This window comes from Rissa tridactyla, chromosome 11, assembly GCF_028500815.1.
Source record: "Rissa tridactyla isolate bRisTri1 chromosome 11, bRisTri1.patW.cur.20221130, whole genome shotgun sequence".
Taxonomy (NCBI): domain Eukaryota; kingdom Metazoa; phylum Chordata; class Aves; order Charadriiformes; family Laridae; genus Rissa; species Rissa tridactyla.
Genome location: NC_071476.1, coordinates 21,297,394 through 21,310,483, shown reverse-complemented (window position 1 = coordinate 21,310,483; position 13,090 = coordinate 21,297,394). Strand labels below are relative to the sequence as shown.

At 66.4% G+C, this 13,090-nt stretch overlaps 1 protein-coding gene across 1 annotated transcript in view; it reads right to left on the bottom strand.

Annotated features, from left to right (window-relative positions):
- Positions 1 to 12,801, bottom strand: part of CXXC5 (CXXC finger protein 5) — a 38,538-nt gene extending 25,737 nt beyond the window's left edge. Inside the window, exon 1 of the mRNA XM_054217664.1 lies at positions 12,671 to 12,801. The gene's annotated coding sequence lies outside the window, so the exon portion shown is untranslated. The remainder of the gene's footprint in view (positions 1 to 12,670) is intronic.
- Between the last annotated feature and the right edge of the window lie 289 nt (positions 12,802 to 13,090).

Below are 13,090 nucleotides of genomic sequence, written 5' to 3'. Positions count from 1 at the left end.
TCCATCCAGCCGGGGTGAGGAGAGCAGGATTTTGTCCTCGAGGATGGGGCTCGGCGAGACCGGTGTCCCCAGCAGTGTCACTACTCCCTCTCCTACCGTCATCACACCCGGCCCGGCTCCCAGTGCCACCAGTGGCATGCCCCCCACGGCGGGGAGTGCTGGTGATGCAGATGCTGGGCATGGAGCTGGCATCCTCCTCCCGGTCTGGATCTGTCCCCACCCCGCAGGAGGAGAGGGGGGGACATCCCCGAGGAGGAGGGCGGCTGCATCTCATGGAAAGCCAGGAAACGCCGCGAGGAGCCGGATGGTGCTACCAGAGCAGGTGCTGTGGCAGGGACGGACAAGGAGGGACAAGCCCTGGGACACGCCACAGCCCTGGCACCAGGACAAAGCCCTGCCCTCGTCCCCTGCCCCCGGGACGGAGGGGAAGGTGCAGCTGCTGCCAACCCGGGCGCAGGCAGGGTGACAGATGGGTCCCCAGGGCGGCCGGGACCCGCAGGGTTCAAGGTGACCTGCGAAGCAAAAAAAGTCCCCGGGCTGGGAGACACCTCGGGCTCCTCTCCACCACCTCCTCGTGCTGCCCCAGACCCGCAGCCCCCCGGGGAAGGGGACAGCGTGGTTCTCCCCTCTCCGACAGCAGCAGCTCTTTGGGAAGGGGACGGTGCGCCCTGCACCCATGCGTGCACCCCCTCGCGCACCATGGCGCGGGCATGGGTCCCAGCTCCAGGGAGACCTCTGCTCCAGGAGAAGGTCCTGGTGGATTCAGATCCCATCCGGAGATGGCTGCTGGGATGGCCAGGAGAGCAGGCTCAGGCTCCGGCATGGAGTTGGCCAGGCGAGGGCTTGTCAGCGCACCCCATGGCACCCGAGTTCCCAGCGGAACGCTCCCGAGGGATGCTCTTGGTACCCCAGCATCACCCGGGGTACCGGCCGCCCTGCCACAGGCCGTGGGGATGCAGTGTTCCTTCCCATTCCCGCCTGTCTGGGCAGGAGGCAGCGGGGACACCCCTGGAAGAGCTCTGCTGCGGGAGGGAAACTGAGGCAGGGAAGGGCTGGGATGCACCCGCATGCTTGGTGCCAGCCAAGGGACCCAGAGCCGGCTTTTCCTGCTATCCCATGGTACGAGTGCACACGGAGGAGGACAGGGAGCAAAGAGGGAGCAGGAAAAACCCACCCTGAAACGGTGCTGGGCCCCCCCCAAACCAGCACCCAATGCTCAAACTGGTGCTCCGCTTCCCGAAATGGTGCTCCATCCTCAAGCCAGTGCTCGTCCCCGCCACGCCGGCGCTGGACCCCTGAGCGGGCGCTCAGCCCCCCCCGCACCGCTCCTTGACCCCCGAGGTGGTGCTCAGCCCCCCACCCAGCGCTCAGACCCCCCGAAACAGTGCTTGATCCCCAAGCTGGTACTCAGCCCCCTAAAAAAGCACTCGACCCCCCCCAAACCAGTGCTTGACCCCAAGCTAGCGCTTAGCCTCCCAGAATGAGCCTTGACCACCGAGCCGGTCCTCAGCCCCCCCAAAACGGTGCTCAACCCCTGTGCTGGTCCTCAGCCCTCCGAAACGGTGCCCCCCCCGAACAGTGCTCAACCCCCAAGTTTGGTCCTTAGCCCCCAAAAATAATGCTTGACCCCCCAAGCCAGTGCTCAGCCCCTCAAACCAGTGCTCAGCCCCCTGAAATGATGCTCGACCCCCCACCAAGCTGGTGCTCAGCCCCCTCTCCCCCAAAAAAATCCCCTCCCCATCACCCACTGCCGGCTGTGGCTGCCTGTGGCCACCACCAGCCACCAACTGCCTGGCCCCTGGGGACCCCCGGGGACCTGCCACTGCCCCCACCAGCCTTTTTCCCCCCGGGTCTGGCATCTCCAGACCCTCACTCACAGTCCCATCACTGCGCCATCCCCCCATCCCACTGCCACCCCCACCCCTAAACACACTGCCACCCGCGGCACAAATTCATCCCATTTTTTAATCTTCACAGTGCATCAGCATGGGGAGGGGGGAGGAGCGGAAAACACCTTTTTTCCTTTTTTTTTTTTGGGGGGGGGGGTGTCTTAATCTTTACCTGGGGTCATATTTACTAATCCCCTCGCTAATCCCCCAACGCCTTCGCAAAGAAAGAAGCTGCCCGAGATGCAGCGAGCAGCGGCTGCTCCCGGCGGGAGCGGGGCTGGGAGCAGCCGGAGCCTGGCGAGCGTGTGCCGAGGCCCCCCGGCACGGTGGGTTTGGCACTCAAGGTGACTCCAGTTTTCCCCAGCGAGGTGGCCAAGACGTGTTTTTAAAGGCTTTTTCAGTCGAGGAACCCGAACGTGAGGATGGGGAGAAGGGAGGCGACGCGGCAGCGGGGAGACACGGGTGCGCCGGGCGACGGAGGCGAAGCCTGCGGGTCTCGGCTCGACTGACGGGCTCCAATATTTCGGAAATATTTAGGGAAAGGATGAGAAACTGCCTCTTAGAAAGGATCTGGTGGAAAACCATCCACTGCTGGTTTGCACCCCCCATGGATGAGGTGCACGAAGACCCCCAGGAGCATCCAAGGCCAGGTTGGACGGGGCTTGGAGCAACCTGGTCCTGGTGGGAGGTGTCCCTGCCCAGGGCAGGGGGTGGCACTGGATGGGCTTTAAGGTCCCTTCCACCCCAAACCATTCTGTGACAGATTCGATGACACCCCCCCCAACGCTGGTCCCTGCCTGCCGGACACGCAGGGCCCCGAGCCACGGCGGTGCTGGGGGTGCAGGCAGCAGCGCCACCCTCCTCTGCCTCAGTTTCCCCATGTGTCGAGGTGACGGGTCGCCCCCTCTCCCCGGGGAGTCTGACAGCACAGGCTGCCCTTGAGCTGCCCCCAAGTCCTCATCCATGCCGGGCAGGGGACACTCAGGAACCATCCCAGGGCTCTGCAGAGGTGGGGTCAGGGGTCCCTGGGCATGGCAGGGACACAGGGCTCTGCAAATATGGGGACAGGGTTCCCTGCAGAAGGGGGGGATGGGGGTGCCTGAAGACAGGAGGGAGCACGGGGCTCCAAAATGGGGGACAGGGCCCTGTAGATGGGGGGACAGGGGTCTCTGCAGACCAAGGGGCTGGGGGTCTCTACAGAAGCGGGGACGAGGGTCCCTACAGATGGGGGAGCAGGGGCTCTGTAGAAGGGAGAGAAGGGGCTTCGCAGGCGAGGGGGGGACACAGGGGACGGGATTCACTGCAGAAGGAGGGGACGGGGGTCCTTGAAGACAGTGGGACAGAGAGGACCTTGGAGACCAGAGGGGACAGGGGTCTCTGTCGATGGGGGGACGGGGGTCCCTAAGATCTGCCCTTCTCAGCCCAACCCCGGCGCACTGGGGCTGCCCCCCACCTCTGCCGCACAGACAATCCCCCCCTGCCCGGCGTGGCGGGAGGCAGGGGCTGCCCGCAGCCCCCCGCGGGCCCTCGCACCCTGCCGGCGGCCGGCAAGCTAACCGGTTATGGCAGCGCGGCCCTCTCGGCCGCCAGACAGCGCACGCTCGGCCGCGGCCGGCACCTTGCCGCGCCAGCCTGGAATTTGCAAGCTGTCCTGATGCATTAAAGCGCAAAAACCCGGCGTCCGGCTCCCAGCCCTGCCAAGGCCACGCCAGGCTGTGCTGGGCCATGGCATCCCCTCCCCAGGGACGCCGACGCTGGGGCCAGCTGTCCCCAAGGGCGGCTGGAGCCACCCTCGCCATCTTCACCCTCTACATTCGTGTTTCTCCCCCCCGCCCCAGCTTGAAATAGCTCCTTCGGCAGAGCGGGGAGACGCTGCCAGGCTCCCGCTGCCGCCGCAGCGTGGCAGGGGACGCGGGGGACATGGGAAGCGGAGGGTCCCCACCAACGCTGGCACTGCGGACAGGCGGCCCCGGCCAGGCGGAAGCAGGGCAGCGTCGTCGGCAATGGGGCCCCTTCCGGCGGCAGCCCGGTGTGCCGGGTCGGTGATGTGCACCGGGGCACGGAAGGGGATGGGGAGGCGCAGACGGACACAGGGGGACAGACGGACGGGATTCTCCGCTCGCCATCCCCAGCGGGGAGCGGGTCGGGCAGAGGCACAGGACCCCGAGGTGGGTGGCACCCACCCATGGGCACAGCACCGCGAGGACCACCGGAGAGCCGGCCGGAGACGGGCTGCAGTCCCCCTGGGGAGCACCCATTCCCTGGGGACCCCGAGGTCCCCCCTCCCCTGCACCCACAGCCCCACCGTGTCCCCCCCAGACCCCCTCCCCACGCTGGGTGCTTCCCACCGGGGCCAGCACCCACCACCCCACGTCCCCCACCCCAACGCCTTTCGGAGAGCCCCCTGCTCCCAGGGGACTCCCTGGGACACCCCCCCATGGCCACCCATCGCGTGTGCCCTGAGCTGCCCCTCCAGGTCTTTCCAGCGGGCTGGGCGCGCTGCGGGTGGCTGGGGCCCCCGCCAAGGCTGTGGGCAGAGGGGACACCCGGCTCCCAGCCATCGGCACGCGCTCGCCCCTCGCCCACACGCCCAACGACACCCTCAAATGGCCATGGGACCCGATGCTCGCCCAGCGCAGACCTGCAAAGGGACACATCCATCCCGCGGGACACATCCATCCCGCCGCCGGGCAGGATGGGCTCGACTGGCCCTGCCGATCCCAGCCGGCTCGGGGCAAACGGCAGCGGGATGCCCGTGGGAGGAGGGAACGGCAACAGCCGGCTGGAATAGGAGTGTGAAGAAACGCCTCTTGCGTGCTCTGTCCGGAGCCAGCTAACGAGGCCATATTTGAAATGCTTCGCATACCTCCGGTCATCAGATTAGCGAGATGCAGAAGGTAAAGCAGAGGGCAAGGGGAGTGCTCCCGGAGCCAGCAATCCTCGGCCGCTGGCTCCCACGGGCTGCGGGAACTGGGGGAAAAGTCCCCGGCTGGCAGCGGGGACCCCGAGAGCGACGGGTGCCTGCAATCGACCTCCCTGCTGTCGTCCCAGCAGGACACGGCAGGGATGCGAGATGGGAAGGTGGGGAAGGAGAACCCAGACGGGCACTGGTAGCCCTGGGTTCGGCCGCCCTGGCTGTCCGCACGCCCGCTACCACGTCCTGGCCACCAACCACTGACCTCCCCGTGGCCCAGTCCAGGCCTGGACCTGCTGAAAGACCTTTTAAGACATAAAAGGGGCTTGTAGGAAAGACAGAGGAAGACTTTCTACCAAGGCCTGCAGTGACAGGACAAGGGGCAACGGCTTTAAACTGGAAGAGGACAGGGTTAGGACGGGCATAAGGAAGAAACGTTTCACGATGAGGGTGATGAGACATTGGGACAGGTTGCCCAGAGGAGCTGTGGATGCCCCACCATTGGAAGTGTTCAAATTCTGGCTGAAGAGTGCTTTGAGGAACCCGACCTAGTGGAAGATGTCCCTCCATCTTCTGAGGGGAAGTTGGACTAAATGATCTTTGAAGGTTCCTTCCAACCCAAACCATTCCATGAGGTTACGGAAGGAGGCAAGACCCCACACTGCCTCCAAGCAACACCTGTGAGCACAGGTCATTTGCCCTCCCTTCGCCTAGACCCAAACCCAGAGACAGATGCCTGCAAAGCAGAGGGCAGAGCGCTGGTCTGCACCTCCCACGGGTGTAGACCTCCCTCCACCAGGCTTTGCACCCGTGTTGAAGGGTCTCCAGCCACCCTCAAGACATCAACGCTCCTTGGGCACAAACGGTCCTCCCCAGCCACGCTCCAGCTCCAGGAGAGGCTGGAGAGCAGGAACCTGCCTCCGGGCAGCAAACAGGCACAGTGGAGAAGAGCCTACAGGACATGGAGGCAGCAGAGCTGAGAGCACCCACGTCTGCAAACCCTTCAGGGCGGGGACGTTCAGGTGAGAAGCCCTCAGCCTTCAGGATGTTCAGGTGAGAGGCTCAGGACTCAGACCTGCACCCCAAACTGCTTTTCTTGGCCTGTCTCCGAGGGAGGAAAAGAGGCACCAAAGCCACAAGGGCGACTCTCAGCAGGCCTGATGACCCCAGGAACCTTGGGGACACCAAGAGACCATCTCTGGTGGTCCACGTCTGAGTGGATGGAGCTGCGTTGCTCATTTGGGCACAGCCGAAGACTCATAAGGAAGGCCGTGGGAGGTGAATATTGCCCAGATATCCCTATGAAGTGCTGGAGGACAGGCACGAACTCAAGGAGGGTTTGCAAAGCCAAAAATGAAACACCCATCAAGCCACAGCCGCAGGCGAGAGCAGGGCTGCCTTCCAACAGCGGACAACCACCAGCAAACCAAGAGATGACCAGAGACAGCAGCACCAGAGGACACCAGAGGTGACCATGCCCCATCCCACCATACCGGAGCACAAACTCAACCCTCGCTCAAGCCTGGGCCATCCCCAGGAAGCCCAACAAGTGCTGAGGAAACGTATGCTGGGGTCAGTTGAGGTCTCGTGGGTGGCAGCAGCCTCCCAGAACCCCCTGGAGTCACCCAGAAGCACCTCGCAACCCACAGGGACAGTATATTCCCCAGTCCTGCCACAACCCACTGTCCAGTGCCACACAGGTGACAATCAGACCCTTGGGATGAAGCCCATCTCAGAAGTGCCCCAGAAATGCCAGGCTACATCTCACACCGTGGCACAGGTACCACCCAGCACCTGCTGAAGAAATGTACCACAGCGTTGACGTGGGGCAGAGCCCGTGACCTAAGCCCTTTTCCAGGCCCGACCTCACTGAGCCGGGAGAGCGGAGATGGAAAAGCACATCCCGCTTGGAAAAACCAGAAAATGGCATTTCCTTTCTCTGACACCAGTTCCAGGGTGGAGGCCAACACGTACCTCCCCGCGTCCGGGCCACCACGCCATAGGCATCCCTCTGTGAGAGGCAACGGGTCCTCATCCTCCCCGCACAAAGGATGTCCAAGTTCCGCTGATGGAAGATGCTTCAGTATGAGCGACACGGTTCGAGTACGAGGACATAGAGCCGGATCCACAAATCCCAAGGGAAGATCACGGCCTGGCAGCCAGGCCTTCACAAGGTGGACACCGCAGGGCCGTTATTCAGGTCCCTTCTCCATGCCCTAACGACGGATGGCTGGAACCCAGGGACACCAAGGCAGTCTCTTGAAAACCCTGTGACCTTAAAAATCCTTTTATTCACATAATAACAGGCTGCCGCCCCTGTGCAGCAAGGGCTGTCACTTCAGCCCGTCAATGCCCTCCACCTGCTTGCAAGCCAGGATGAAATCACTCCGAAGACGTTACTGAGGAACCCCTCCAGCCCCGCAGTGCCACCAAAGGACAGAATACGGGGCAGGACGAGGAACTGCCCCACAGCACGTCCGCACCATCAGCGCTGAGACGTTGATGAACCCAAAAGCTTCTTTCAACCCTGGTCTTCAGGCGCCGGAGGGCCATTGGCGAGGGTAAAACATGCCCTTTGGACTCTCCCACAGGTGACGGGACCCAGAGGTCGCCCTCAGCCACTCGTCGGGGTCCCACCGTCCTGCTGCCTGCGTCTCCCTGGAGCTCTCCTAGGGCTCCAACACCATGAGCATCCCAAAGGACACTGGGCATGGATGGGGACACAGGCTGCTCCTTGACCTCATGCCCTTGATGCCCACCTGGCGGCTTCCCCGGCACAAGGAGTCACACACCAGCCCATCTCCCCACCAGAGCACATCCCTCCGGTGAAGGCAAAGTCCGCTGCAGGCCTGATCCTACCCGGCTCTGCCACAAACCCACGTGTTTCCTCCCCACCGCTCCGTGCCCAGGCTTTCCTGGATGGTTCTTCCCGGAAGTTGTTCCCCCTCCAGCCACCCCTTTGCTCTTCCCTCCTTGCCCATCCTGTGCCACTGCCTGCCTTCACGGCATCACCGAAGGGTTTGGGTTAGAAGGGACCTCTAAAGACCATCCAGTCCGAACCCTCACCGTGGGCAGCAGCATCTTCCACCAGACCGGGCTGCTCAAAGCCCCATCCAACCTGACCTTGAACACCTCCAGGGATGGGGCATCCGCAAGATCTCCAGGCAACCTGTTCCAGTGTCTCACCACCCTCATCGTAAAACATTTCTTCCCTCTGTCCAGTCTAAATCTCCCCTCTTTCCGTTTAAAACCGTTCCCCCTCGTCCCATGGCTCACTTCCCTGATCCAGAGTCCCTCCCCAGCTTTCCTGGAGCCCCTTTAGGGACTGGAAGGGGCTCTTAAGGTCCCCCCGGAGCCTTCTCTTCTCCAGGCTGAAACCCCCCAACTCTCTCATCCTCTCTCCATGGCAGAGCTGTCCCAGCCCTTGGACCGTTTCGGTGGCCTCCTCTGCCCCAACTCTCACAGGTCCGTGTCCATCTTGTGCTGGGGACCCCAGAGCCGGACGCAGCGCCCCAGGGGGGTCTCACCAGAGCGGAGCAGAGAGGGAGCATCCCTTCCTCGACCCGATGGCCACCATGACAGTGATGCAGCCCAGAAGACACTGGCTTTCTGGGCTGCGAGCGCACGGTGCAGGCTCACATCCCACCTGCCACCCACCAGTAACCCCAGTCCTTCCCCGCAGGGCTGCTCCCAACCCCCCAGTCCCCCGGCTGTGCTGGGACTGGGGGTTGCCCCGACCCAGCTGCAGGACCTTGGCACTTGGCTTGGCCGAACCTCTCCCTGTTCCTCCTGCCCCGTCGCCCACCCAGCAGGAAAACAGCCGATCCCGCACACCGGCTACCACCAGCAGCTCCATCCCACCCCCAGCCACCGCGGCCCATCCCTGTGTCCCCAGCAGGGCAGGGGGGGGCCACCGTTTCCCCGGGATGGTGGTTTTCCATCCTCCTCCCCAGCCTGGATGGGCTTCAAGAGCCCCATTCCCTGGTGGCGGGGACACCGGGCCAGGCGAGTCCCCCCAACCTCCCTGCCCAGCTCTTCGCGGAGGGGAGGCTGTGAGGAGCAGCGGGGACAACTTGGGGGGCTGAGGGGGAAGGGGGGGGGGGGGACGGGGGGCACAAGACCCCCCCACGCTCCCAGGAGTCCAAGTCGAGGCGAGGGAAAAGGAGGGGAAAAGGAAAAAAAAAAAAAAAAAAAACAAAAAACAAAAAACCAACCCTTTGGAGTGCAATATTTTAGTTGAGCAACAGAGCATGAGTAAAGGAGGGAGCTTTTCGTGGTCTGGTGAGTTTAAGCTATGAGCTGAAAGTTTAACTATTAATACACTTAATCAAGAGGTTGTTCCTACGGCCGGGGTTTGGGAAAACAAACGGGCCGGTGGGGCGAGGAGAAGGCAGGGGAGTGGTGGCACCCGCTGCCGCCACCCCAGACTGTCCCTGCTTGGGGGAGCCGGGGGGACACAGAGGGTGCGGGACCAGCCGGGGCCGGACGCAGCCGAAGGGCTGCAGCAGGAGGTGCCGGGGGGGACGTCGGCTGCGAGGGCCGAGCGCCAGGATCCGGCCCTCCTCCCGGCCCCCCCCACCCCACCCCCGCAGGAGATTTGGCGGAAGGGACAATTTTGGGGAGGGGATGCCACCCCCAAGTCCTGCAGCCTCCCCAGCTCCTGGGCAAGCAGCACCTGCGCCGCCGCCACCCACCCGTCCCCAGCGACAGCGGGGGATGCCGGTGGGTGAGGGAACCCCAGGGTGGGGGATCCCCAAAACACCCCCCTTCCCCGTACCCCCCCAACGGCTTCTCCCCCGCCGCCCGCCTTTGCGGAGGAGGAGGATGAGGAGGGAGAGGCTGAATTTTGGGGCAGGGCGCCCGGAACCCCTCTCCCCTGCCCGCCCACCTCACGCCCTGGGCAGGAGGTGCCGGCAGGCGCCTGGCAGCGCGCCGCGGCCGCCCGCATCTCCGCCACAAAATCCATGTCAAGGACGACGCGGCCGCCTCCTGCCTTCTTCCCACCCAGGCGGGGAGCGGGGGAATGGCGTGCGCGGCTCCCAGCACAAACAACCCCCCCTCAAACCCCTGCCTGCACACACACACACCCACACACCCCCCGGCAGCCAGGCAAAGCCCCCTCCCTGCCCACGAGGCCACCGAGGCCACCAAATCCCAAGACTGCGCCGGACGGCCGTGGCAGGGGGCCAGGACGAACTTCTGAGCGCCACCGGCGAGTCCTTTGTTACTTTGCTTTTGTTGTCACACGCCGGCGCGTCCCCGTCCCCATCGTCCCGTCATCATGTGTGTCCCCCACACACACCCCCCAACGCCGGCCCCGGGGTCAGGGCGCGACATCTGCCAGCTCACGGGGCGGCATCGCGGGGGCGACGCCGGTACCGGCATCCCCGGGTTTGCCAGGCCTTGGGTGGGTATCCGCCGGCAGCCGGAGCCACCACGCGCGGTGACACTTTTCGGGTTCGAGCCTCGGCCCACGTGATGCCGCCACCGATTTGAATTCGATGCGGTGGCAAGAGCCGGCGGCGGCGGCAGCGGGGAGGCGAGAGCTGGCGTCCCCAGCGGGCTGGGATGCTGGGAACGGGGGTGCTGCGAAGGAAGGTGGTTCTGCAGAGCTTTCCCAGATAGGCGTTTTAAGGAGAGACGGACAGACGGACGGACAGAGAAGGGTTTCCATGCCTACGGGCGCTCCCGCTGAGCGGTACCTTTGAGGGGGGGGGGGTCACCACCTCCCCCCCACCTCCGCCTCCTCAACCGACCCCTCCTCGTCTCAACCCTGCTGCCCTCCCGGGGAGGGGGATGCCACTCAACTCCCCGGGGAGCCACGAAGGGATGGGGAGCGCCGCGGGGGCGGGGGGGGGGGGGGGGGGGTGTCCATCCCTCCGCGGCCCCAGGTGCCGCTGGGCAAGGGGGCCGAAGCCGGCGGAGGTGGCGGCGGGGTGGGGGGGGGGGGAGAACGGACAAAGCGGCACAAAGGGGCTGCTGACACAGCAAGGGCCCGTTTCCAGAGAAACAAAACTTCCGCCGGCTCCGGCCTCCGCGCCCCAGGTAGCCGGGCTTGTGCATCCCCCCCCCCCCCCCCATCCCCAAATCCTGCCTCAAACCCCCCCCCCCATCCCCGCAGCATGTCAGCTCCCCCCATCTTCCCCCACCCCCCCCCCCCCACCCCTTCTTCTTCTTCTTCTTCATCTTCTTCTTCTTCCCGGGGTCGCTTGCAGGGAGCGGGGGGGGTAAAGGTTGGCCGGCCCGGGGTCAGGGGCGACGGCGGCGCACACATGTGATCCGTTATCGCAGGATGTGTGCGCAGCTTTGTTTATGCGTGGGACGCGGAGCGGGGAGGGCGGCAGCGCTTTGCCCCGTGTCCCCCCCGCCCCGTCCCCCACCTCCATCCCACCCACACACCCCCCCCCCCCCGCGCCGCTTCTCTCCCCAATCAATCACCCCGGCAAAGAATAAACCGACCCGAAGCAAGCAAACGCGGGCCCGCAGAAGAAGGTCGGCAGCGCTTGCGGGATGTGGTGGGGGAAAAAAAAAATAGTACTAATAAAAATAAAACAAGAGGGGGGTGGAAACCCCCCACCCCCCCCCCCCCACCTTCCCCCCGCACCGTGGGGCGGCGATTCCGCGGAGTTTGGTGCCACAGTCCCAGGGCTCGGGCATCGCTCGCAGACCCCGCGGTGGCTTCGGGGCTGGCAGCGAACGGGGAATATTCCACGGCGGGCGCCGGGATCCGGCGGGATCTCCGGGAGCCGGGGTGCGCCGGGTGTCGTCCCCCCCCCCCCGCCCCAACGCGAGCGGGGGGTTCGGGAATCTCGACTGACGGCGAAGCCAGAGTGGCGGGGGGGGGGGAATTACTTGGGAAGACGGGGTGGGGGGGGTGGATAATAAAGTTGGGCTAGTTGTTGCACATGGCTGGGCGATGGCGAGCGGCGCCGCTCCCACGGCCACCCCGCCGCCGGTCACCGGCGGAGGAGCCCAACTGCCGCCGGAGCCCGGCGCGGCCCCGGGGGGGGGCGGTGAGAGCGACCCACGCGGGGACCCCGAGCGCAGAGGGGCGGCTGCGAGCCACGGCCGCCGGGGGGGGGGGGGCTCCTTCCCCCCCCCTCCATCCCCCCCCCGAGGCGATCCGCCGCGGGTGGCGGTGGCCGGTCCTGCGCGCTCCCCCCGGCGCCGCGGCGCTGCCGCCCCCGCCGCCCCCCGGCCGCGCCGCCACCATTGTCACCCGGGAAACCACCGGGCGATGCCGCGTCGAGGGGGGCGAGGGGGGGGCTCGCCCCCATCCCCCTCCCCCCCCCTCCGCCTCCCAGCGCATCCCCGCCGGGATGCGGGGGACTGGGACCGGGGACCGGGACGGAGTTGGTGGGGGGGGTGGGGGTTCAGCCGCACCGGGAAAAACTTTGCTCGTTACCCCCGTTTCCCCCCCCCGCCTCCCCGCCCCCGGGAAGCGGCGGGGCCGCCGGGGCGCCGCGCAGGCAGCGCGGAGGGCAGGCGGGCAGGCGGCCAGCTCCGCGCCCCGCCGCCGCCGCCGCGGGCAGCCCGGTAACGGCGCCGGGCGGAGCGGGGCCAGCCGCCGCCGCCCCCCGCCAAACTTTTTCTTCACCCCTCTCCCCTTTTCCCACCATCCCCCAACCCCCCCCATACACACACACCCCCCCAACTCCGCCCGCCGGAGCGGCCCCGGCCACCGGGCACCTACCGGGGCTGCCCGGGAGGCGGCGGGGAGGGGAGAGGAGAGGAGAGAGGGGGGGGGATCAGCACCTGCCCGGTGCCGGGGGGGGGGGGCTGGGGAGGGGGGGGGGGGGTGTCCCGGGGAGAGGGGCCCCGAGGCGGGCAGGGTGCCCGCCCGCCGCCGCCGCCGCCGCACACCCACCTCCACATCGCCGCTCGCTCTGGGAGTGCACAGCCCCCGAACCGCGCTGCACGGCGCTGCCGCCGCCGCCGCCGCCGCCGCCGCTGCCCGCGGCTGACGGCAAAACCCGGACCGGACCGCGCCGCCCCGCCACGCCGCCGCGCGCGCGCCCCCCCGCCGCCCCCCGCGCGCCACGCGCCCGGAACGCACACCCCCAACCCCCCCCCCCCACCCCCCCCCACCCTCCACCTCCCACCGCACACACACACACACACACACACTCCCCCGCAGCACACACCCCGCACCCCCTACACCCCCGGCCCGCACCCCCCCCGACACCCGCACCCCACAACCCCCCCCCCGCACCCGCGCCCTCCCCAGACCCTGACACCCGCACCCCCCCGACACCCGCAACCCACAATCCCCCCCCCGCACCCGCGC